This window comes from Equus przewalskii, chromosome 18 (assembly GCF_037783145.1).
Source record: "Equus przewalskii isolate Varuska chromosome 18, EquPr2, whole genome shotgun sequence".
Taxonomy (NCBI): domain Eukaryota; kingdom Metazoa; phylum Chordata; class Mammalia; order Perissodactyla; family Equidae; genus Equus; species Equus przewalskii.
This window is the reverse complement of record NC_091848.1, coordinates 1,312,764-1,339,173: the sequence shown is the minus strand read 5'-3', so window position 1 is coordinate 1,339,173 and position 26,410 is coordinate 1,312,764. Positions and strand designations below refer to the sequence as shown.

General features: G+C 44.0%; 1 long non-coding RNA gene across 1 annotated transcript; it reads right to left on the bottom strand.

Moving 5' to 3' along the window:
- Nucleotides 1-251: 251 nt before the first annotated feature.
- Nucleotides 252-25,379, bottom strand: LOC139076973 (uncharacterized). Its single transcript, XR_011529057.1, has 6 exons — nt 25,235-25,379; nt 24,707-24,898; nt 24,319-24,411; nt 9,899-9,995; nt 5,298-5,463; nt 252-615 (listed from the first exon to the last, which is right to left on the bottom strand). It is a non-coding gene; the product is annotated as an uncharacterized lncRNA (long non-coding RNA).
- Between the last annotated feature and the right edge of the window lie 1,031 nt (nt 25,380-26,410).

The window sequence follows — 26,410 nt, the reverse complement described above, 5'->3', positions numbered from 1 at the left end:
GACGCTGAGTCTAGAGTCACCAACATTCTTGCCCATGTCCCTGCCTCCCGAAACTTCACACCCTGGGGCCTCCAGCCCACACACCTCCAGCCCTACTGCAGGAGCCTTTATCAGGCAAGGGCCCAGTTCCTTACCTCTTGCCTGCAGGAATCCCTGGATGAGCCTGCCTTGTGAGATGAGATAGTCTTATCTTACAGGAGGAGGTAAGGAGCCAGTGGGCCTGCACTCCCAGGTCTCTCAGAGAGGCAATGTTTTCAAAAGAATGTGTGGTGTTTATTAATATGAGGAATATAGTTCAGCTATATAGTAGGATATCTGTGGAATGGTCTAAATGGCAATCCATTAGTGGGCTGAAAGCTGTCTGCAATCCAGTTTTGTACGTGGGCCCAAACTTCCTACTGGCTGAGCCAAGCCTCTGCCTTATGCTTGGTATAAACAACTGCTGGCTGTGTAGGGCTGTGGGTCAGATACGCCCTTGTCACCTGCAGCCATGCCACGGCAGAGAGGATGCTGGGTCTTGGGACCAGAAGTCTGGGTTCCACTGTTGGAGGGTCCACCTTGGACACTGCCGTCCTCTGGGAGACTCCATTTTCATCAAGTGTAGAAAGAGAATGGCTGGGAAGATGAAGTGACACAGTCATTGGAAAGAACCTCATTGTAGCAGGTATTCAAGAACTGTTAGTTGAATATGAATTCCAGAAGGAATAGGAAGTGATGCTGGGAGCTCCAAAGGTTATCTATTGGGAGTGCAGCTCTGCAATTACTCTCTTCCTCTTTCCAAAGACCGTTATCTTTCCCCATTCAAAGCCTCTCTCTCACCTTTAGACATCCCCTGCTCCTCCTCACATAACTGAGGAATGTTCCTGCTGCCTTAAGTCTTACACGCTTTGCTTTGTGCCAGAGACACTAGTGCACTGGAGCCCAGAGTGGCCTCTCCCCACACCCACCCCAACTCACAGAGGACGCATAGGGAGTGTTGTCACATTTAGCAAATACAAATACAGGACACCCAGTTCAATCTGAATTTCAGATGAATAATAAATAATTGCCTGGGACATTCTTATAATTAAAAATGACTCATTGCTCATCTGAAAATCAGTCTTAACTGGGCGTCGTCTATTCCATGTCGCCCCTAGGCACACAGTGTGTCCGCATCATGTAGGTGATGGGTCAGACGTCCTCAGGACAAGGACAGTGCCATGGGAGCCAATGAATGGTAAAACTCTCCCCAACCCTGAGCAGGTTCAGGGTTTGTCACAGATGTTGGGAGGCCTTGCTTAGACCTCCTCTATTATTCGTCCCATGGTTAGGACATGCCAACAGCTGAGGGATGCCTCTCATCCCGTGGGCTCCTATCATGCAGTGAGTTGGCTCCCCGCCCCCCAAGAACAGCCCTCAGCCAGTGATGAGTGGGAGTTAGAGGATCAATACCTCAGCTCTCTCACCCCTGGGGGAGGAGGTGAGAAATCAGAGGTGCGTGTTCTCTTCTGCACTGTCCCGGGTTCCACAGTGAGACTGAGCCCCCAGCGCCCCTGGTGGTAATGGGTAACAATGCACCTGTACTGGCTTCTCTTCCCTTCTCTGTCTCACTTTCCCACTCTCCTACCAGTGCTTCCTGGGCCTCCTCCCAAATAAACTCTCTGTACCCAGATCCCTGAGCCGTGGTCGGCTTCCATGGCGTCCCCACCTAAGACAGAGCTCAATGTCCTTTCTCTCACTACAGTCTCTCCAGCCACCTCAGCCCCCACAAATCATCCAGGTTAAACTTGGAGGGCACCTCCCAGAAGATATAGAACAAGGAACCCAGAGGTGAGGTCAGGAGTCCTAACACGCTGGCTGCTGAGATCTGTGAAGACCCAGCAGCAGAAAGAGAAAGCCCTTTGAAGCCAAGGAGACCCTCCTGGGAGAAGTGCTCAGCACTGCTGTCCTCTTTTACCAGTTTACCAGGCCAGGAGCCCTGACTGGACGAGCCAGTGCTCTGAGTTCATAGAGGAGAATGGAATTCCACTTCCTGTCCCGTCCTTCTGGAAGGCAACCCTGCATCCACTCACAGGTTATCACTGCCAATGCGTCAGCACTGACCTTACTGGCTCTCTGGGAGCTGACCTCTGAGGAGCTGCATCTCAGGGCCTGTGGGGTTTCACCTGGCCTAAGATATTGGGAAGGTAAGGGCTTTGAAGCCAGAGTAATCTGGTCTTAAGCCTGCTCTGCCTCCGCCTACCTATGTGATCCTGGACAGACTGAGCCTTGGTTTCCTCACCTGGAAAACAGAGCAATGCTGCCCCACGGGGCCATTGAGTGAATGACATGCAGTAATATTAGGCCTAGCCCTGTGTGTGGCAGTAGGTAGACCACTCCACGAATGCTAATTCCCCTTCCCGCTTGTAATGTACCAGCCAAACCAAGGGGACAAGGACGTGCACCTGGCATAGTGCCGTCTGTGTACTAGTAGCTTTCACGGCCCGTCTCTCACAGGCTGTAAGTTGGCGGAGATCTTAATTGATCCGGCAGCCTTGACCTGCTTAAGCTCTTCCTCCGGCTTTGTCTTTCCCTTGGTTATCAAGAAGGTTTTGCAAAGATTGCCATCAGCAAGGCCGTCCAGCCTTATTCTTGAGTGGATCACACCAGTAATTTGCTGTGATGGATAGTGTGCCTCCAACTGCCTGTGTAATTGTTGTGAGCAGGCGGCACGGCGGAGCCACTGTGCTGAGCAAACTCAGACTTGCAGGGAACACGGCGCTGCCTCAGCCACAGTCATTCCAAAATTAGACCTTTCCTCCACTCCATCATTACACGGGTAAGCAGTCAGAACGCTTCCTGAGTACGAACCACATAGCAGCAGTGATTTATAGAAACATCCACATGTGTGGATGGTGGCAGACGGAGGGAGGGAGCCTCGGGTTGGCCCCAGACCTCGCCACGACTCTGCACATCTCTGCTCTGACCAGTCACTGGCTGCCTCAGCCACAGCTCATAGCAGAACGACGGCTGTCCCTCTACCGCAGGGACAGGCAAGGGCCACAGACTACTGGGAAAAAGAAAGGGGCGGTCCTTCCAGTTTGCAGACTTGCCAGGCCATATGGCCTCCTGGTCGTGTGTTAGCACTTCGGACGGCCTAGCTCCTGCCCTAAAGGCTCCAGCTTGGAGCCTGGGTGTCTGTGCTTTCACAGCTTCCTTTGGTCAATGGTTCTCACGTCACGCTGTGCATTAGAGTCAGCCAGGAGCTTGCAAGTACCCTGAAGTCCAGGCCCCAGCCCAGAACAAAGAAATCAGTCACCGGGTTTGGGAGCCAGGCACTGGGCTTTCCCAAAGAGCGCAGGTGATGCCAACGTGCAGTCAAGTTTGAGACCCAATGCCTAGGTAATTTGTAAATCAGGCAAGTCTGGGGAATACAGGTTCAGGGAGAAAAGCCTAATTAGGAGAACCAAGTGCTTTATTTATTTATCATCAGCAAAATGGAACTCAGGGCCCTGTGGTTTAGGCAGATACAATCGTGCTGTGGGGGCTGTTTTCAAGCAGCTCCTCTGAAACCTGGCTGATCATTAGAATCACCTCATTTATCTATCTTTCTCACAGTTTCCCAGACCTCAACTTCCACTCACTTAGCTATATCTACATATTTTTTTAAGGTCCCATCGGTCACTTGGATGCGCCTCAGGATCTGGGAACCAGCGATTTCAGAGAATTTATGAAAGGTTGAATCTTTTGATTTATAACTATGTAGGGGGCGTGAGGGTTTGTGCTCTGCTACAAGGAAATTTAATGATGACAGCATTTCTAGAGATATTTTGATGTTTTTAAGTTGTTGTTAAAAAAAAAAAGATTCTTGGTTGATGAGTGGAAATTATGAAACAGACGTCATGCTCTAAATTCCCAATCTGGTGTTCTCTTAACTCTTGAGCCCTCAAACAGAAGATGCGGTAAGGGAACTCAGTGGTGCAAGCTGATTTCCCCTCCTTGATACCACTTCCAGCCCAAACAAGAAAACGTTCACATCTCCCTTCCCTTTCCAATCACAACAGCAAAACAAATCACTGAACCAGAAGTTCTGGGAGGTCCTGGAACCATCTCTGGGGACTGTTGCAGGCCAGCTGTTTCCTGTGAGAGCTCCCCCTGGTGACGGCACATGGGATAATTTCTGATTAGAGAAGGAAGCACGTGCCAGGTGGGCTTTGTGCTGCTTACTGCACTGGTCCCAGCGTGCTAGGCCTGAATTTATCTCAGTCAGGGTTTCCCTGGGCCATGCATTTCTCAGTGAGTCACCCCAATTTTATTTTCAATCCAGCCACGGGCAGATTTAATGGCTACATGAATGGGAAAATGCAGGAGGCTTTGAAACAGACGCTTGGCTGTGCTGGCTCAGTAACTTGCCCCGCCCTGGATCCTGTTGGCATAGGAATGCAAATCCCACCCCGGCTGGGTTTTTATTTCTCCACTCATGGAAGGCAGCGGCTCCCTGGTCCCCCTGGCTGTCGGGCCTGGCGCAGGTACCTGCTATGTTTCACCAGCCACCAGGGCTCAGTTTCTTGCCTCTGGCTTTTCCTGGTTCCTTTCTCTGAAAGGGAGTGTCCTTCTAGACTAATTTCCTGATGGTGTAAATGATTTAGCAGGGCTGATGAATATCAATGGAGCTGTGGATGGGTTTAAGGCTCCTAATGAAGGCAACAGTCACCAGTGCCAAATATTTTTGCAACTTGCATTTAGGATGAAAACAAGAAGAGTACCTACAAAGTTTACTTCCCTAATTATGCACTATAAATTTTAAAGTCAGTAGTCAGGTGTCAGCAAATTATGGCACAGAAAGGAAGCTGGGCTGTGTACATGGTGGTGTGCTGAATGCACAGGAGCCAGAGAGCCCTGGGTTCGAATCCGAGCTCAGCCACTAACAAGCTGCATGAACTTGAACTGGTTGTATAATTCCTCAAAGCCTGATTGTAAAAGGGAGATAATAAAACTTGCTCCTGGGCATTTTTAAAATAACGAGCACTCATAATTCAACAAATAATTATTATGCACCTACTATGTGGAAAGGCGGCACTGGGTGCCAGGGATGCAGAGGGTTCTGGAAACTCATAGGTGAAGGAAGCAAACGGATCAATAGTCTGCCAGGGTGAGACAGGGAGCGCCCACCCAGCTCAGGCAGTAGGGGGCGTTGTCTGTAGAGGATTTAAAAACAATAAAACTGACTAAAAGTTGACTTGCTTTTTATCATCAATATATGCAACAATTCTGAACAATGTCAGTGTTAAAATACTCTTCCCCCAAAAATCTCTTATTGGTTTAAGTTCTACACTTACACTGAAGACTTCTCTGCTATACAACGGGCCTGCCGCCCCCTCCTCCAGCTGGCGGAGAGGCAGCCACAGGAGTTTGTTGGAGAGCAAGTTTGCAGGCAGTGGAAATCTTCAGAGCAGTTGGTTCTGGTGCGGGTTTTGCCTCTAGCCCTGGTGGGACCACTTCTTCCTGCGTTTAAACAGTAGATTCAAAATAAACAAGAGTGGCTCAGCGATTGTAAAAACAAAGACACAACGATCTTGAATGATCTTGAAATTACATCTTGGATTCTGTCATTTCTGGGTAACAGCTTGGAGGTTTTGTGTTTCAAATTTAAAACAAGTTTGAAACCGAACTGCAGGGTATAATTTTTGTTTGGCAAGTGCACATTTTAGTTCATATGTGAAATGTTTTACTGAATTTGAATATCTTTAAAGTTGCAATTTGCACTGCTTTTTAAATTGTTAATTATTTGTTTTAAAACTAAAGGATGGATCCAGAAAATAATGACTATTACCGATTATTATGTGATAGTTAGTGAAAATAGTTTTATCATATAGCAGAGGAAATGTTAAAAAATGATGTCAAAAATTTGAGATAGGTCACTGCAATGGATGACACGATATGTTTTTGAAAAACTGTGATTGACATAAATGTGATTGACATACACGGCACTCCTCTGACTAAGCAGAAGTTAATATAGAACTGTCTGTAGTCTTTCTGAAGATCTGATTCTGCGGCTTTAAAAAATAATAGTAGCTGCTCTTATTGGGCCCTTCATGTTGTTGAAACAACTTTCTAGGCCCAAGATGGAGAGGCTCCTGCTGGGGCTGCCACGTCAGCAAACTGAAGCTTAGGCAGCTTCCGAGTCTCTGTCAACGCTCCGTTTAACCAGAACTGCAGAACATCCGCTCAGCCAATCCCCAAAAGCCAAGCCAAGCCTGGGCTCTCTGCTTATTGCCTTGTGCCTTCTCACTCCAAACAAGGTTGACATGTGGCCCAGCCAATCAAATATTTTCTGTTCTTTGCTTCCTCGTTCCTTATTCTCTATCCTATAAAAGCTTCCTGGCTTCTGCCTCATTTTGTAGTTCTCCGAAGGGAGACCTCTTCAAGAAGTGTTAGTTTCTTTTCTCACCTAAATTGTCTTCCTTAATCATTTTTTAACAGTATGTATCAGGCATGGAGCTTGCATCTTACAAACATTATTTAGTAGCCTCAACAATACAATGAGATGGGTATTACCCTGATTTAAAGGATGAAGAAGCCAAGGCTGGAGAAGTTTGCTCCAGGTCACACAGCTAGTGCGTGGCAGAGCTGGGGCTAACGCTGGATTCCTGGTCCTAAAGCTTGTCTCTTAACTGCGGCGCCATCAAAAAAGGGGACGCTGATGCTGACATTTCAATTCCTGAGTAGGTCACAGGGGAGGCTTAAGGCCAGCGAGATTCTAGATTTTGCTTGTCTAAACAACTGTGCAATTAGATAAGACACTGACGCTCACAAATCCAATCAGTCTCAGAGCTGAAATGCAGCAGAGGAATCACGGAGAACTTTTGCCTCCACAGGGGAGGGAGCAGAGGCCCCGAGAAGCTGCTGCACCAACGAGCACACAGCTACTGCTGGACCCAGAAACCAGGTCTCCATCCGCCTGCACCATGGTACAGGTCACACGCAGATAACACGTATATCACATGTGCCTAAATTATCCCCAATGATCCGCTTTTCCCTTTCCCATTCTCCACCCTCTTACTGCCACGGGTCTGGACTGGGAAGGGGAGATTCTGGTGGTGTGAAGCCTCAGCCTGGAAGCAGTGGGCTGCCAGTGTCACTGATAGAAAGGAGAATTGTGTGGCTCAGAGTTCATGTAGGTACCCCGGCCGGATGATTTTGGAGATCTACCATCCTCCTGGGTCTACAATACTCACTTCCAGATACAGCTTAACATTGACTGTGATAACCTACCTCCACCTGGATAAAGCCTCACCTTTCAGTTCTCCGAGAGCGGTTTATGTGGAACCATGCTCTCTCTTCTCTTGAGTTGTTCTGTCCTAAAGAGTTCTGTAACTTCATTATTCCTCAGTTCATCTGCCTGCCTTTAGAGAATCTGCATTATTTGACCACAAGTCTGTTTCCCCATGTAGAAAACGTGAACCCTCGCTTACTCATTCTAAAATTTTAATGCATGCGACTATTGCTAAATGCAGGTTCCTGGGCTTCACCCTAGATGTTCTGAGTCAATAGGTCTGGGTAGGGACCTTGATTTTCAATGAAGCCTTGTTGAACGTGTTCTGCAGACCCCACTTTGAGATGCTCAGAAGCAATGATGTATGTTCTTCAACCCTTCCCAGTTTCTTGTGAATGACAGCACTTGGTAAGTGTCTGCTGAGGGAAAATTAAGGCCACCTCTATCGTTCTACTGCAAACATACAGTATTTGGAAATTTTCATGACTCCTTCAGGTTAGGCTTATTTTAATGATTGGTATCATTCTTAATGATACTGGTATCGAATCTTAATGCCATCTTTCTCAGACATTGATCTTAGTTTTTTTTGAGGATTGAAAAGTTGTGTGTTAAAGGAGAGGTTGTTTAATCAGCAATCTGGTTTAGAAAAGCATCAGCAACGTTTCATAAACATTTTACGTTAACTGTTAAGAAATAGATTGAAAGGTAGACTAAGATAATAATCCACTTGTAGGTACTTCTAACAACAACAACAAAAAACAGCTTAAAAGGAAACATTGGATTTCCCTTTCTGGATAATATAGAGGCCTTTAGTATTTGCAACGTCAAAAAAGAATTGATTAGAAAGATTCATAGAATCCAAATTCAAAAGAAACCCAACAGTCATTTTTGCAATAATGAGACCTCCCAAGCAGAATATAGGTGACAGAAATTGGAATCTGATAGTCTGGGAAATCTAGGATAGCCTTTTAAAATATAAAATAAAGTAGGGTTCTTCTGCTGGTTTTTGTGACAGTCATTATTTTTACACTTACACCAAAATTTTTAAAGACGAGGAAAACCATAGGAAGCATATGTTTCTCCAACATCTGTCAACAGTTTGTGAGCAAAAAAAAAAAGCATAACAGAGGACTTGGTGATTTGCTCTACAAGTCATTATAGGGCATCAGACAAGGTCTTCACCAATTATTATAACTTCTCCTGGCATTAGTGGCCTGCTGAAGGTTTTTACCCATTGTTTTCCAGAAATTCCTCCTGGAAATCCATTTGTCATATGTGACCTCATAATCAAATTATTGTACGGCCCAAAACTGAGCCACTTAGAAGTTTGGTGAGCAAAAGTAAATTTGATTACTTTTTTATAAAAATCTCATCTAAAAGCCAAGGCAAACCATTCTAAACCAAACACCTACGTAGTTCTAATTTCAAAACAAAAATAATTAAAAAATCAAAACATTCCAGAGCCGTCCTGACCGTGCTCTTCCGACAAGGCCCTGTCTAAAGCCTGGACGTGTTGCTGTCCCCTGAAATGGCAGAGACATGTTCGCTGGTCATCTGCTGGGTTCTGTCTCAATTTATTCTGCCCAAGTGAGGAGTCAGATTAGGACCAACCACATATTCTGAAAAGAAAAGCTCCCAGCCAAACTCCAAATCCCAGGGTAAGGAGCAAAGGCAACATACATTTTCATTTCCCTCGATGTGAAAGGATATTCTGAAGAGATGCTGGTTTAAAAATAGAGCACCTGATGAGTATCAAAACTTAAACAGATTTACAGTTTTCAGCGTGAACCACAGCAGGAACAAAAGTGGAAGAAAAATCAACCTCAGGACATAATCTCCCTGGCCCTCGATTTCCCTAGATCAGATCGACAGAGTGGGAGAAATAGGTCTCTTCACAAGAAACGCTGGCTAATTTAATTTTTTTTCCAAAAGTAACGCTGGATGTAAAGATCTCTGTCACCTACGTTTTCAGGAAAAAAGAAAATACAACAGGGGACATTATTTTGTGTTTACATTTCACAATGACTTGTTATTCAATTTACTTGAAGTTACAGACAAAACAGACCTTTGGCAATTCATCCATCTAAATCAATGAATTGTTCCTATCTGACACCACCCCAAACTAAGTGACTCACAAAGACTGTACTTTCATTCAGGCTTTAAAATTGAGCTCCAAATGAATGTGGAGCTTTCTCTGGGTCTCATGGGATGAGATGCTTCCCTCTTCGTTTAAGCTGTTTCACCCAATCTTGCTCTTCCCTGGTGTCTGGAGATGATAGAGCAGTGCTAGAGGCTCCGCTCAGACACACCTGGAGGCTCTACCTGTCTGAAAAGTTCTCGACCTTGGCTGGCAGGAATCACAGCAAGGCTGAGGGCCTGGGGGTTCCTCTCAGACCCTCCACTTTACCCGTATAACTTTGTCTAAGTCATCTAACTCCCTGGGGCCTCAGCGTCCTCGTCTATAAAATGTGGGAGATTGGTTCATTCCTTTCAGCTCTAGCTTTCTAGATTGTGTGATGTAGCACCGGCAGAGTGCTTCCACTAGTCAGGAGAAAGACACAAACCTCCAAACAGCAGGAGCTTCTGTGGTTTATAACGATAACAGCAAACTTTCATTGAGGATACACAATGTGCCAAGCAAAACGCTAAGTACTTTATACTCACCACACTACTGGAAAACAGGAAGTTCTTTTTCATATCTGCACACTTCAGTGTAGAATGCCCCAGAAGCTGCAATTTCTTTCATATACACTGCTTGACTCTGCCAATATAGAAATCACAGTTGTGTTATGGTCATAGAGAATTGATACATCAAGTTAGCAAGATTGCAAGTGTCAAGGATCAAAACAAATCTTTGAAGTGACTTATAAGGAAAATATCCTTTTAGACATATTCATTGTAACAGGGTATAAACACAGGTAATACCCAGATATGCTAATTTCAGTTACCTGAAGGAATATGAGACATACAAAGGGCACAGGGCCCCCAGGAGTGGCAGTCCAACCTTCTTCCTAGTGCTGGGATCTTTGTATAAATAAGGTTAGAACATCCTGAGAAAGGGAACATTGATAATAAAATATTACCCAATGTCTACATTTCAATTTCAGTGAATGCTGGTTTCCATCCCAGAACAGAATACCATCTTGCAAATATTCCATGGAAAATTTGATGAACTAAATTTGCTGAAGTCCAAAAGATCTCACCCTTTTGTGACCTTTTTGGCATCTGCACTCTATCCACTTATAATGTGTGCTTGAGGCAACCAGCACACAGCTAGACAAGACCAGATAACTGTGCACATTTGAGGTATTTATGGTAGCCAACATGTTGTAATGGAAACTTTTTGATCCTTAAAAGGTAAATTGAATAACAAGTTATAAAGAATTATAAACTCATATGATGATTTCAACCCAAATTTTCACCATGAATTAAAAAAATGTGTTGTAGATACAGTACGTTAAAAAATTTGAAAGTTCCACTCCAAATTGTAACTACTTTTTACACTAAAGAAACAGAACAAAACAAAAACTAAAGATTGTGGAGCTCAACTTCTTAGTCATGGAAAGATGCGAAGTTCCATACTTAGAGAAGGCATTTTAGATCATCAGTGTTAATTTAATTTCAAAATTTTATTAAGCCAAAAGCAATGCCCACATAATGCAGGAGTGCTCAGGTGCCTCCCCCAGCAAACATTAAGCTTAACTACCTAGGTTCAAAGTTGTGGTATAATGAAAAGGAAAAAGGCTAGAGTTACTGTTATTCTTTCCATTACTTTTAAACATTTGAAAATCTAAAGAATAAATTTTAAACTTGTCAATTCATATTGAGGCCTGAAAGTCTCAGGGCAATGATGGAGTAAGGAAGGAAAGATATTAAGGTAGAAGTGGGTCATTTTATCATGACCCGATACAGCTGTGTCCTCATCTTCTTCAGCCCCTGGCCGACAGGTGACCTTGCAGAGATACACTACAAAAGGAATACAAGTGGATAGGGTGTTTTCTCGCTCCTTTCCTTGAGGACCCACCCACATCATTCATTGCCCATCCACACACTAAAACTACATCAACTGTTCATGGAAAATAGCTATTTGCAAATATGCAAGTGTGTCCTATCAGACAGAGGGATTGTGCCCATCTACTCAAAGATGGGCAGACGCAGAGCACGCTTTCCATAGAATTATCATTTCAGACCAGTCAGGGGTTGAGTTTGAGGGATCTGAGAAGCACTCTTGCTCTGAGGGTGGCCATGGCTAATGTGGGCACGCCAACCATATTAACGCCTATGGACTAAAATGACATTTTTCTAACAGTACCTTCAAAAATAGAGGATGAAAGTCTGCCCAGAATCCTGGGAGAATCCATTCACTCATTCACTTTTTATTTCAACAAATATTTACTGACTGCCTACCATTCTCCTAGTAGAATGTCCTGGGGATACCATAAATAGACAGTGTTTCTGCCCTCATGAAACTTATATGACAATGGGGGAGACAAAGGTAGTATGGGACATAACCAATGCATTCACGTGAGTGAGTTTTACCAAGTTAATTTCTTCTTGGTATCAGCACCTTGGGTACCAAGACAGAACTGGGCACTTGACCTGGGAGACTGAATCTATCTGTGTCCTAACTTCTAGACTTCGCTCCGATCTCTCTATTTCCTCTTCAATAGTATCACTCTAAAGCTGTGTATCTGCCACTAAGACATGCTAGAAAGATGTTTAAACTTTTGTGGCAGAATAATAGTGCCAAGTATTAATCAATGTTTTCCTCCCTTGCTATTTCCTTCTTATACTAGTAGAGAAAAAGCTAAATTCATATTATTCGTTAAAATTACCTCTGTTAGAGTCTTGGAGTTTCTCAAACAGGCTTATAGGGAGAAAGCTAAGTAAAGGGCTTGATGCTTCTTAACTAAATGCAGGCAAGGCCCTTACCTAAGAGTGAAGCACAGAATGAAGTTAGAGAGGCCACAGAGCTGGTGTGTGCACCACAACTTCAGGTGAGTGAACTTGATTTCCAGCAATAAACATTCCATCAAATTCAGTTTACTTTCAGAAACTTATAGTGAGTAAATGCAATTTCCCATTCCAAGCGAGCATGTCTCTAAGATTAAGGATATAGTCCATAGGACACAACAATAAAGTTTAGAGTCAGTATTTCTCCAAGGAAATTCCTGCAAACTAGTCAGAGTATGATTTAATGACAACAAGATACAGAATAAATATAAACACGGGGGAAAAAAGACCTTCACCTCAAACTTTCTGTTTATATTCTTAGTGTGTTTAAAGTGAACATCTTATATTTTCCAGCTCTTATACATTAAGATGTTCGGGCGAACTCAGTGCTTTGTACTCACCAAGCTCCATGCCAACATTCCTCAAAGTTCTTCATTAAACTGATCACTGAAGCTTTGTTCACAGCGTCAGCCAAGGCTGAACCAAACACGATTCCAAGAAGGTCTAACTCTCTGTTTCCATGAGTCCTTAGTACCACCTGATGCTGGGTGCTTCCCGCCTCGGGGAACAGTGATGGGGCCTAAAGAGGAAACAAGGCATTTCCTCTCATTTGTTCAAAAGTCCAATCCTCTAAGGAAAACTGAAAGGATGCTTGTGCAGAAACAGCATAACAGATTTGTGAGCAAGCTTGATCACGGGAGTGCACGGCTTGCGGCCCCGGAGATTAGAGAGGATTCCCCAGGGCAGAGGGAGGGGCAGTGAGGAGCAGGTGCTGGGGGGCTCGAGGGCCAGGGCCTGCAACTGCAAACACAGTGGACTGGGAGAACTCACCCTTCTTTCCTGGGCAGGCTGTGGGGAGAGGCAAGATGCCAGGGTAGAAACGGCTAGCTCTTGTAGCAAGATAAATTTGCCAGAGGCAACCATACAGTTTCCCTCTGCCAGGGTGGGGCAGAAACCGCAGACTCATCTTCTTGCCCCCAGGAGATTCCTGAGAATTAGAGGAGACCTAAAGGCTTGACAGATAGTAGGGACCAGAGAGAATGGAGGACATTTCAGGGATGCCAGCAGGAACAGGTGCCGGCTCAGATCAGAAGGACCACCTCTCCACTACCCCTGCACCCTTGTGCCTCGCTATCACTTAAATTCCCAGTAACTTAGTGCAGCCCCTGGGAAGGAGGCAGGAGATACTCTTTATTGACCAAAACTAAGATTTTTGCCTCCTATGGGGTAGGAAGGAGCTTGAAGTAGAAATTAAGCTGAGTTATAGAAAAATAAATTTCCATTTCTTGCACACCTAAGTTTATGGACAATATTCCCACCTGCTTTGTTTGTGTGAAGAGTCTGGTTTTGCAGCGTAACCGAGGTTAGTTGGGGTGGTCCTGGGCAGGAGCTTGTTCAGGTACACAGAGATTCTGTCTTTCGTTCAGGTGGTTTGGTTTTGTTCTTTGGTTTGAGGGAGTCAGGAGGAAGAGAAGGCGATCCCCTCAAATTAGAGTGGAAAGCAGAAGTGGTTGATTTGAAGTCACTAGTTTGAGTCTTGGACCGGCAAAGACTTTTTCTAGATAAGTTAATAAAGTGTGATAAACTTAGAAGCATCAGGATTAAAATTCCTTGGTATCAAATTTAACCTTGCTCTCAAAGCTGGTATAAAAGTTTGAAAAGCTGGGCCGGCCCCGTGGCGCAGCGATTAAGTTCACATGTTCCGCTTCTCAGTGGCCACGGGTTCGCCGGTTCAGATCCTGGGTAAGGACACGGCACTGCTTGGCAAAAGCCATGCTGTGGTAGGCGTCCCACATATAAAGTAGAGGAAGATGGGCATGGATGTTAGCTCAGGGCCAGTCTTCCTCAGCAAAAAGAGAAGGATTGGCAGTAGTTAGCTCAGGACTAATCTTCCTCAAAAAAAGAACATAAAAAAAAAAATGTTTGAAAAGCTGAATGTAATCAGTGATTTTTCAGCCCTGGCTATATGTCAAATCATCTGCAGAACTTTTTGTGGATAGATATACCCAGGCTTATGCCCAACCTACCCAATCGAATCTCTCCTGGTGGGGCCTTGTTCTGAACAGCCATTTCTGGGCAATCATTTTTTTCTTTTTTTTTTTTTTTTGTGAGGAAGATTAGCCCTGAGCTAACATCTGTGCCAATCTTCCTCTGCTTTGTATCTGGGACACCACCACAACATGGCTGATGAGTGGAGCAGGTCTGCACCCAGGATCCGAACCTGTGGAACTGGAACTTAGAAAGAAAGCACGTGGAACTTTAACCACTCAGCCATGCGGCCGGCCCCCGGCAATCATTTTTTTAAATGTTACAAGGCCCTGGAACAGCTAGTGTTGACAGAGGTCTGAGAAACCTCTTCTAATGCAACAGGCTACGGGCATTATTAAAAGCCATGGAAATGGTTGTTACTGCATTTATTCAAAAATACTAAGCACCAATGATTTGATGGGCTCTCTAGGAGTTACTATATACAGATAAATAGCCTTTTAAGACTTGCATGAGAGATAAAATGCTGTTTCAGCTTCAACACCTCAATGTGAGAGGCGTCACATAAACCCAAAGACGACCTACAGCCTAGTTCCTCCCCCTTGAGCTGAGCTGGGGCTTTGATCAGAAGCCCAGAGCTAAGCACGCGCCCCGAATCCTGCCACTCACATCGTCCACTCCCTGCTCAACTAGAAGCAGCACACCACATCAAGAAGCCCGACAAGTCTCCTGTTTCTCGTGAGGAGGGTGTGCTCGTAAGGGATGGAAGCTTAGTAAGGTGGTGACGCTTCCTTACCCTTACTTAGCAGTGAGTCCTGACTCTCCCAATTCTGTTCACCCGACTCGCGAGCAGTGTTGTCAGCCTCCTGGGACCCAGTCACGCTCACGGTGGGGACAGCCACGAGGGACTTCAGCAAGCAGCCTTCTCTGACAACTCCACACACGATAACACTTCTAGAATGCTGCTTTGACCATGTCACTGTTCCAAAGCCTTCAGTGGTCCCCTACCCACAGACGGCCCGCTGGCCTCTTCTAGCCTTTTCTACTACTCCTGCCCCACAGCAACTCTCCTCCAGCCAGACAGTCCTCTTCCATCTCAAGCCCTTACCCACCTCTAAGCCTTGCTCTTCCATCTGCCTGGAATTTCCTTCGTCTCTCTTGGCCTACTGATAACCTACCCATCCTTTCAAGCCCACATCAAATGCTCCCTCCTTCATACGGCCTTCTGTTTTAATCTGCTAGCGCAGCCGTAACAAAGTACCATGGACTGTGGGGCTTAAACAACAGATAACTATTTTCTCACAGTTCTGGAGGTTGTAAGTCCAAGAGCAAGGTGTCAGCAGAGTTGGTTCCTTCTAAGGGCTGTGAGGAGAGGTTCTACGCCAGGCCGCTCTCCTTGGCTTGCAGATGGCTATTTTCTCCCTGTGTCTTCACATCATCCTCCCTCTGCTGTATCTGTGTCCAGATCTCCTCTTCTTATAAGAAGACCAGCCATATTGGATTAGAGCCCACCCTAATGACCTTGTTTTCATTTAATTACCTCCTTACTCACCCTATCTCCAAATACGGTTACATTCAAAGGTACTAGGGGTTAGGACTTCAACACACGAACTTTTGGGGGATACAATTCAGCCCATAGCAGCTGCCTTCCGGTTGCTCATCTCAGCCACAAGTGATCTCTTCTCTGTGCTGGTGCCTCCGCCGCACAGAGCACAGCTGCAACTGGCCTTCTGTCTTTGTTCCCCAGTAGGACTGCCACATTGCACTCTATGTGGGAACAATGTATTAGAGGAGAAACTGCTTAATGACTCCCACCCACAAATTCTGCAGGAGTGGTCCCTCGGGCCCTCAGTAAGCCTCCCTTCTCCTCGCCCCTAAAGCTGGGGGCAAACAGAGAGCAGGCCCCTCCCTGCTCTGACCAGCGGAGTTGTAAGTTCACCAAGAATCGGTTGTTCTTGATCCCACACTTGTCTATAATTTGTTGGACTTTATGTACTTACACAATTTAACTATTATATGAAGCAATGAAATATGAGTGCAAAAGGAAGGACCATTTACATGGAAGTGAAGATGGAAAGTCTTGCCAAAAGGGAGCTCCCAAAGTATTGCTAGATTATGTGCAAATGAGACAACGGGAAAAGTCAGGGAAAAAACCACAATTATGACTTGGAGGCCTCTGCTCTCAGATTACTCTACAGGTGTCTTTAAGTTCTTGCTCTCCTCTAATTAAGCCATAACTTTAAAGAAACCAAAAACTGGGATTTGTAGATGATGCATTATAAATGTGGTTTGTGAAAGGCGACAGGAAAATCAAACCCAGATTCAAAGAAAAGACTTTTGCCCTCCTACATCAGATGATTCTTGCATGGATACACAATTTTATGTTTTAAGTTAAAAGAAAGTGTTTATGGTATGTATGTATTAGTTTTTTTAAAAACGACTCTTCATTTTATTTACCTTTTCCACTTGATGATCCAACTGCCCAGCGCTCTTGCATAAGCTCAGAGGAACCCCGAATCAGCTGCCACGTCAAGGAAGGATTGCCCTGAGGGGTGGTTTTCATAAACAAAGAAGGCACAAGAGCCGCCTGTAGGATTTGCTAAGCTCTGGGCAGCAGCTGCCAGACCTAAGGCTTGAGGAAATGGTTTCTTTCCAAACAAAGAGCTCAGGGCAACTGGCTCAGAAGCCGGGCTCTAAACAGGGAAACACTGTCTGGAGAGTGGCTGCAATTGTCGTCACAGCCCCATCACCTCATTGGCCTGGAGAGGGACTTCTGCACAGGGGTCCTCTGCCAGCCCCACCCACACGCACAGGTCAGTCCACTCTGCAGCATCTGATCCAATGTTTATGGACACCTGCTCACAAGAGGCAACTGCACCTGGAGGATGCTTTGCGATCTTTTCCAGAACCAGTGACTCCACAGTTTGTCAACGTCACTAACAGCTCTCTAGGAAATGAAACATTTTACATTTACCCACAGGAGAAGGGACGCCTAATCCCCACTCAACCCCTGTCTGCTTTAGGACCCCAGGGTGCCACACAGCACACACCTCGGTGTTTTTGTTATTCTGTACATAAGAAAATAAGAACCCCTGCTGAACAACTGAATAAAGTTGGAAACAGAGATGGTAGTTCCTGCAGGTTTTCAGTTCAGCTACAATGTAGCCAGTTGCACAAGACCTTGATGGGAAACACATTATTTACTTTGTGTTGGATGCTCCATGGACCTGGCTGGGGCAGAATGTGATGGGATGGACATACTGCAGGGAGCACAAGGCAGCAGCTCCTCCCTGCACCCAAAGAGCATCAGCAGAACGAAGGTCCTCCCCACTCTGTGGGCAGAGGCTCCAGCACTCCTCTTCAGTAACCAGTAACGGCTCCCCTTCTAGCACCGCCGAACTGGGCTGCCATGCTCTCTGCCTGCAGTACAGAATGAACTGCGCAGTCACCCGGTATAACTTTTTTTTTCTTATGGAAAAAGTTAAAGGATTATTAACTCTGACACTACTTACAGAATTATACTGCAAATCATCAGCTATTTCCCCCGCATATTAAATCTGAGATACAGGAAATTATCCTGCCTCCCACAGATCTCTCGCCCCATTACTTATCTATAAGCCTATTTCCTTTCATTCTTCTCCAAGTTCTTTCTCACTCCTGTTTCCCTTTCCTGATCTTTGCCTCCCTCGTCTCCTTCTCTGGCTTGGCTGCTTTCCTTTATGTCGTACACCCAGAGGAATTAAAATGAACCAACGAGTAAAACTCTGGAGTTCACTATAGAGAAGAGACAAAGAACTCCAAAGCTGGAAAGGCCATTAAGGATGTAATTTGATCCCTTCCATTTTTGACAAGCAGACTGAGGTGCAAAGAGACAAAAGCTGGCTAGGGCAGAATTCTCTGGCTCTAGGCGGTCATGGCTGCAGCCCTCCAGTTGGTACTAGTACAGGGACTTGGTAAAGCGAAGACCACATTGTGCTCTTTGACTTTGCTGAGAGCCCTCCCTCCAAAGAACGGCAAGTCTGAGACGCCATGTGTGAGATGGCTCCGTCAACTGGAAAACATTCCACAAACACTGTTTATCATTGGTATACTGCACTTACACCTCCTGCAATTTACATCTCCTCAAAGCTGAAGTCACACCTAGGCACAGCGAGGGCTTGTGTGAAGACTTCATTTAGTAAGCTCTCTGTTGCGTTTCCTCACTGGGAGGGGTTAGAGGAACACCTCCATAGGATGCATACTTCTTAAATTCTCACATTCAGAATAGCCCCACAACTCTCAGGAGAGCAACAATAAAAAGATGGAGAGTACCCCCAGGACTATGTGTTACTCTTGTCAGCACACTGAATCGTGCGCAAACCCATTCTCTTTTGAGAATTATTGTTTAAACAAGAATAAAATTCATCTTTTGAATACTCTGAACATTTCTCCTCCTCTATTTATTCATTCGTTTTTGCTTCCTATGTGGCCAAATCATCTCCTGCCTTTGTCTCTGAATTTCTCATCTAAGAGATATTCTTCCTTTGGCCTAGGAATTTCTAGAATTAATTTCACGGTTGTGAAGTGTTTCCTAAACATAAAATTCTATATTATGGTACAAACAACGAAAAATACTACAGAGAGCGCCTCAATCTTTTTTAACTGGTAATCACTCTTAAGGGATACTATATTTATTGCTTTTATTTCTTTTAAGTAAAGGATAAATTTTGCTATTAAGAAATGGAGTGAAATTGTACTAACTTTTTCTCTCTCATCTAGGGTCAAATAGACAATGAGGAGATTCTATGCCACTGGCATCCAACGTTAGTTCCGATGGATGAAGACGACTCATTGAGAGGAAGAAGTGAGGGTAGAGACACTCCCAGTCACTCCTTCAAGCTGGCTGAACTCAACTTAGCCCCTCCAGGGCCTGAAATCGCTCTGCCATTCCTTAGCAGAGCCACAGCATCCTGCTATGACACGGGCACAACATGGGCTACATAGATTCCACCGCTGGGAGGGCACACTGCCACAGAATGGATGGAGGCCAAGAGAGGCGCTCAATGCAGAGATCTGACCTGAAGATGAGAGAGGAATGGGGTGAGCATCCTTAATCCCAGCCACTGAATCTGGAATCAAAGCAGAAAGCTGGGGGAAAAATGGATCCAAATCTCATTCCCTCTCAATTTAAAAGAATTTTAAAAGAGTTTTCTAAGAGTAGAAACTGCTGCCAAGGGTGTAGGAGTTGGGCTAGCTACAGGCTGTGACTGGTCTAACAAAGGCTGACTCTTACCCAGATGTCCAATAAAAACACTTAGCGAGTATCATTTCCATAAGGCTTTGTCTACTCGAAACACAAGCCAATTGTTTGGGTCCAATTTATGAAGCAAGGTCTTACGAAGGTTATGGGGTGAGGAGGCCTGATGACAACTAAATTGCCTTAAATGGAGCTCAAAACACCACCTTAAACGTTCGCTTCTCCCAAGAAATGCTTCGTCATAAATCACGTGGCTCCAAACGTATTAAAAATGACAAATAGAGCAAGCACTTACATCTCATTTTTTTCTTTTAATTCACCAATGCATCAAAGATTTCTGAAGGATATTATTCCACACAAAAAAGATGAAATGCATCAGGAATGCAAAATTCCAGGGATAAAAGAAGAGATTAAAAATCAAATGGTGGACCAGACTCCATGCTGAAAGTTATTCTGAAAATAGACATACTCGCTTTGAGACAAGGAGATGAGGCCTGTCTGCTCTGAACTTGTAGGGAGTGGAGAATCTCACAGTAATTGGACACATGTTTCTCATCTTACAGGAACTTATGAATCCATTTTAATGCATTCGAGTTCATGGGTACTATTTGTCCACAAGTAAGCTTTCTCCTCCCCTCCCCACCATGCACAATTTAATGGGGTTTTGATTCAACGGGGAACAAAACCTTCCAAAACTCACTAACGTTTCTTGAATTCCCACTATGCTAGCTTTAGGAGTTTGAAAGCATGTGCTAAATGAAACTTTCTGTGTAAGAGTCTTTAATATCCTAGTACTTTGGAGAACAAGTTATTTTTCATGTGTTCTTTCCTTTATTGGTAGCAATTAAGTCTCAGCAATAAGAATTATTAGGGGCCTAACCCAAGATGCATATTTGTCCTGACCGGGAAGAGATTAGAAAGTGGATCAGGCAGAACAGCCCAGCCTGGCAAATCCTAACACACCTCCTTGAGAGGCACTGACTCTGAGCGCTCACAGGGTTCAGCGTGGAGGAAGGAAAGGAGAGAAAACCCTCTGGGAACAACTCTTGTTTCTTCTCCCTTCTGTTGATCACAGAGACCTGGAAAATGCAACCAATTCTAAAGGCAGTGACCCTGATTTTTTTTTTCACAGTCTTTTTCAGTCTACATAGAAACATCTGTTTTTAATTGCATTTGGATTTGAAAACTAATTTTGGGTCAGATTTGGTTCAGGCTCCAATCAAGTTGGAACTAAGAGATTATTGCTTCCCCAAGCATCCCAAAATTCCAAGAGGCTTGAGGCCAAGGATACCAGACTTTCTGAATGCATGCACGGGGCACATACATTTAGCAATGAAAAAGGAATGGCCTAATTCTCTCAGGGAAATTTCCTTAAGGCCAGTGATTTTGGGTTTTAGGTTACAGCTTTTAGACTCAGGATTCGATTTGGGGAAAGGTCAGTTGGAGGACAATACCCTCCCGTGCATTCCAACACATGGAACAGGAGATTAAGCATTCATATGATCAAATCAAAATAAAAACAGTACTTTTCATTGTTCATTGGAGATCATAAATTCACCCTACCCTCCTAATTTGAAAGAAATTGAAACAAATACACTGTCACTTAACCACTATTTCCCTGCAACAGTCTCGCAGTGGCACGGAGCTCTTCTCTGCCATCTGCCTTCTAGGAGGGCGACAAAGGAGGGCAGTGCAGGAACCCCCTTCGTATGGGGCCTGGGACTGCCATCCACACTCTGGGACTGCTGAGGACACGGGCTCGGGAGATGGTCCCAACCTTGCCACCCACTCATGGTATCTTCCTAGGCTCTCTGCCTCAAAGCATCCAATTTTAAATGAAGCTCTTATTTTTCTGCTTCACAAAAACGTTTTGGGAATACTCACTGATCGATGGCAAAGTATGATTTTTAAATCATAAAAGAGCTGCTAAAGTGCAAGAAGTTGTTTGGATTTTCCTTAATGGCTGAGTCCAAAGAATAAAAGTAAAATTCCTGCCGAGAACTCTTAAGTGATTATCTGATACCGTGACAATCCAGAACATGAGCCTGAGACCTGTCACTGTGCAATTCTGAACGACAGCCGGTAACAATTTTATCAAGCTCATCAACAAGAAGCACCACTGTGTTTTTGGAAACTCAAAGTACCAATGAGTAAAAGAACAAAGAAAGATAATATTTCACTTGCCTGCATAACGATTATAAATTTAATAAGCTAAGATGCTGAGAACAGAGCGCCCTCCTGTGTTCCCCATATCCAAGGGTTGTAGGTTTAAACACTGCTGTTAATTTTCATTAAATTCATTAGCCAGTTATTCCATATGGTTTATTCACCATAAACTATTAATTCGTAAGATTCACTTTTATTGACGCAAGGCAGAGTCCAGTTACCGTTTTAGCAAATGTTTCAAGTGTTCCCTGCAGAGATTTTCAGAGATGGTGCAGCTCTTCTTCTTAAAACGTGCCTTTATAATCTAACTAGAACTTAACATCTAAGATACATCCATTTGAGTATTTAATTTTGGCTCAAAATTTTTTATCTGGTGAACCAAAGATGACCGAGGAAGCTGTGTTTGAATTTGATCCCCTGCTGAATGCTCACAACCTAGGAGATTTTGGAAAAGAGAGAGCTTTCCTTATAAATGTGTCTCAATACAATAAGGAAATGGCTATACCATTAGCTATTTACACTTATTGGAAGAGGCAATATGAAGCACATGTTTATCCCCAAAATGGCATTCTGATGGCGAAGGAGACAACAGAGTCAAGAAGTAAGATGCCACAACTTCCCATAAGCCGAGGAAGACAATGCACAGAGTAGCTGCTCCAGGGCCGCGCGGCCGCTGGTGCCTTGAAAACCACACCAGGTGCACACGTGCAGCTCCCGTCATGACCAGTGCAGATAGCAAAATTGAGGCCCTCCAGGAGACCTTCTGTGGGACTAACAAGAGAAGCAGGGACGATCCTTTCTTTTCATTACACAATACATATCTTCACAGATCACCAAAGTTTCAAATTGTATTTCTTTAGCATTTATGACATCTTCTGATTATAAAAATAATACATGGTCATCATGGAAATGTTGGGAGGTGTAGAAACCATGAAGCCTAAAATATCACCCATAATCTCAATACTTAGGGATAACGTTCTGGTTTATTCCTTTCTGTCTTTTAATGCAAGGTACATGACTATATATACAGCAGATATAATATTTTATCCTGCTCTTTTCTCCATTATTATATATTGTAAGAATTTCTTCATGTCATTAAAGATTCTTCATCCACATTTTTAAATTGTTTCAGAATATTTCATTGTATTGGGCATTCAGGTTGTCCCCAATCTTACAGACAGCGTTGTGTCAAATGTCTGAGTACATACATCTTTTTTATGTTTTCCTGGTAGTATCCTTGGCATAGATATCTAGACATGAGATTCCTACTTTCAAGTCTCTTGATGCAAGCTGCCAGAACGTCTTCCAGAAAGGCTGTAGCAGCTCACACATCTCCTCGGCGCCCATCGTACGCCTGTGCAAACGAGCCCTGCTCTCATCTGCTCTGACTCCCACAATTTCCTTATATTTGCTAATTTGATGGACTAAAAAGGTCAATTTTGTTTTAGTCTGTTCATTTTGCATTTATTCAGTTTCTAGAGAGGTTAAATTATTTTTCATGTATTTTCTAATTATTTCTATTTCTTCTTTAATTATCTGTTTTTAGTCCTAGTACATTTTTCTATTTGACTTTTTCCCTCTCAGTTTATGGAGATTCTTATTAACAGCCTTCTTATTCACCACATGTAATTCCTAACGTGTCCTTTACGTTTTGGTTGTATTGTCTGTATTTGCATGTTTTATATGTATCTCATGTCCAGACATGTCAAATATTTACATTAATTCTATAAATCTTTTCCCTTCTCATCCATTTCTTTCGAGATTAGAAAGTGCTAAGATTTCAACATTTAAAATGCCTTCTATGTTTGATACTGGTGTCAGTTAATGCCCATTTAAGCATCATTTAGCACCTGTCGCTTAGCTTCAATATGGGCCTGTGGTCAGTCAACGCTTACCGGCTGGGAACGCTCACCTACGGCTGCCTCCTGGGCTCATTCGCTAGGCAATTCTGAGGGAGGGACCATCATAATCGCCCCTGAAGAAAGCGCTGTTTCCATGAAGCTTCTTTGTTCAGAGCCTGCCATGTGCTTCCTTGTTGCAGATTACTGGTTTATTTATTCCTCTTGATGTATATGTATATATATATATACATATATATACACACAGACACACATTCAACCTTTTGCAATACTTCGTTTCAAGATACTGGCAAATATCTAAGAAATGTGGACGATGTGGACATCAAACGCATTACTTAGAGAAAAATATTATTTTACTCCCATTAAGCATTCAGAAACTTAGCAGTTTCAATTTCCAGGACCTGACAGAATGAGAGAATGCACAACTGGAAATTCAAATAAACCATGGATGGTTAAAAAATCAACAAGATAAAGTGCACATCTCCAAATTGGGTCCTTTCTAAGTGGCCACAGTGAAGTATACTAGGGGCAAAGTGCAAGGGAGTGGTGACTTTTTCACTAGGTGAAACAACCACGATGTCCATATCCATACACAAATGCTTCGTACAATTTATTGTGACTTCATTACCTCGGTGTTAATACGCAAGCCCAGCAAAACAGAGTTAGGCTACAATTCTGGCTGATCTATATTCTGCTGCGCAAGTTGAAAGGAGCTTAATAAACAACAACAAAAATCCGAGCAAGAATCAATTCAGCACTGTGACTCCCACGTTGTCGGTCCCAAAAGCACGCCTCAGAATTCCAAGGCAACTTCCAAAGGTGGAAAAAAGAGAGAAGCAGCATGTTTGACTGATCAGAGCACACTGAGCAAACGATGTACTTACATTTCCTGTAGTTGAGGATGGAGATCCCCAGTAGAATGTACAAGACATATGGCCACAAATAAAGCCTGACACTTGGGTCATGCCAAGAGGATCCTAAAAGCAGTAACGCAGAAAGAACAGTAGCATGAAGAGGCAATCTACACATACATTAGGATCTCAATATTTTATGGGAAACTGGGAGCCATTAGAGAAAACTGAGATGGGAGCTTTTTTCTCTGTGTCCTTATTATTTTGGACCAAAGAATATTAAGTATCTCTTTCTAGGATGAGTAGTATTTCCTAATCCGGTAGCAAAATCACTTATCTATCCACTTGGATGTGCTAAGTTGTTTTGAATAACGGCAACTTAAGATTTTTTAAAAAATAACTTCAACATAAATGTATTTACCTGATTTCCATCTGGATTTGTGGTTCAGCCCCACAGAACCCCTTCTCTGATCAATATAAAGTCCTCTGCCAGTAGGAGGGGCCACGTGGGCAGTTCCCCAGCAGGATGGGTCTCCTCGTGTTGTGTCAGGCCCTCATACATGCCAGCCTCTGTCCGGTTGGGGGAGAAGTTGTTCTCTGGATTTTCACATATCTGCATCATACCAAGCCCTGATCAATTGTGGGATACCAACATTCACTATCTATGCAATCCCAAAGGCTTGAAGTTTCTTGGGGGTATTTCAAAACGTTAGTAAAAATTCTTTCTGAAATTTTTTTATTGGGAGACCATGGAGGGGTGGGAATCGTTCCCAGCACATTCTCATTTCTTTTTTGAAATAAAATATTTCCCACACTAGCTCTGTACATCAATAATACCTTTGTGGAGGTTATGAGATTAACAACAATGAAAAGCTCTGCAAAAATATTTCTCAAGTAACCCAAAAAATGGGTCTAAAAGAAAGAGCTTATGGCTTTCAAATGAAATTACCTTTTTCACTTCTGTTGAAGTCACGTTGATTCTTCATCAATAAGAGACTGGGTGTTGCCACTGACGCCACAGTGAGCACCAGTTGTCCCTGCCCCCGTCACACACACCTGCTGCAGGCTTCGCTCCCTGGTGCTTAAAAACAGACAAGGCAACAGAGAACTAGCGCCACAGACTGCCGAAAGGAGGTACTGCAGCGGAAGAGCACTTAGCAGGTATTTAATCTCCAGATTACTTGTGTTTCTGGAACGGCTCGACAAGAAAAGGTATCCAGAAAAAAAATATGTCCTTTCCTCAGAAGTCAGTATCTCTAAGTGCATCTGAGGAGAGGACAGCCACAGGGAGCGATGGATGGACTGTGGTGATTGCCTGGATCAATCAGAGGAAAAGAAAGTGCTGTTTCAATTGCCTAGCTACACATTTTTTAAGCTCAGTGCCTCCACACTAGCGCTGACAGCCCTTGGGAGGAGATAGCAGACAAGAAAGACGAACACTACAGAGAGGAAGTAGAAAGACAGTGCAGAATAGGACAGAGGAGATGACAAGTGGTGTTAGTGGCAGCAGTAGCCAACAGAAATTAAAAGCAGTACCAGGGAGGGTGATCCAGGCCTCTGAGAGAAGCAGAGAGGCAGCAAAGAGCCCTGCACTTGAGACAGATAAAGAGCAACGTGACGAAGAGAAACCCAGGCCCCAGTGGAACATGTCGAACGGCAGTCCTTCAATGGGGAAAGAGAAGTCGCCAAACAACAAATTTTAATAAAACCTACATTTCTAGGGGACAGGAATGTAAAACTGAATAATTCATGCTAGTGCTCCAAGATGCCATAAATTAAGTCATTGCATCCTAAGGACCACGTCTCCTATATCTGCATCTGCATCTGCATCGCTCAAACTGTCAGCAGTGCCAGTCAAAGTATACTTTGGAAAGCTCTCCAAGGCAAAAACAAAAAGCAGCTGTCCATAAACCATTAAATACACAGGACAGAAGGACTCCTTCTCCACGGGCACTGGCTGGCTACGTTCTTACTCCATCAGGTGACAATAAAAGCACGAGAACTTCCATGAGTGATGATCAAATTGAACACTCTGATTTACGGGCCCAGGAAATGCTGGGATGTGGACTCAGCAAATGTGAAAGGCAAAGCCAAAAAGCAAACACAAACATACAGAAACTTACGT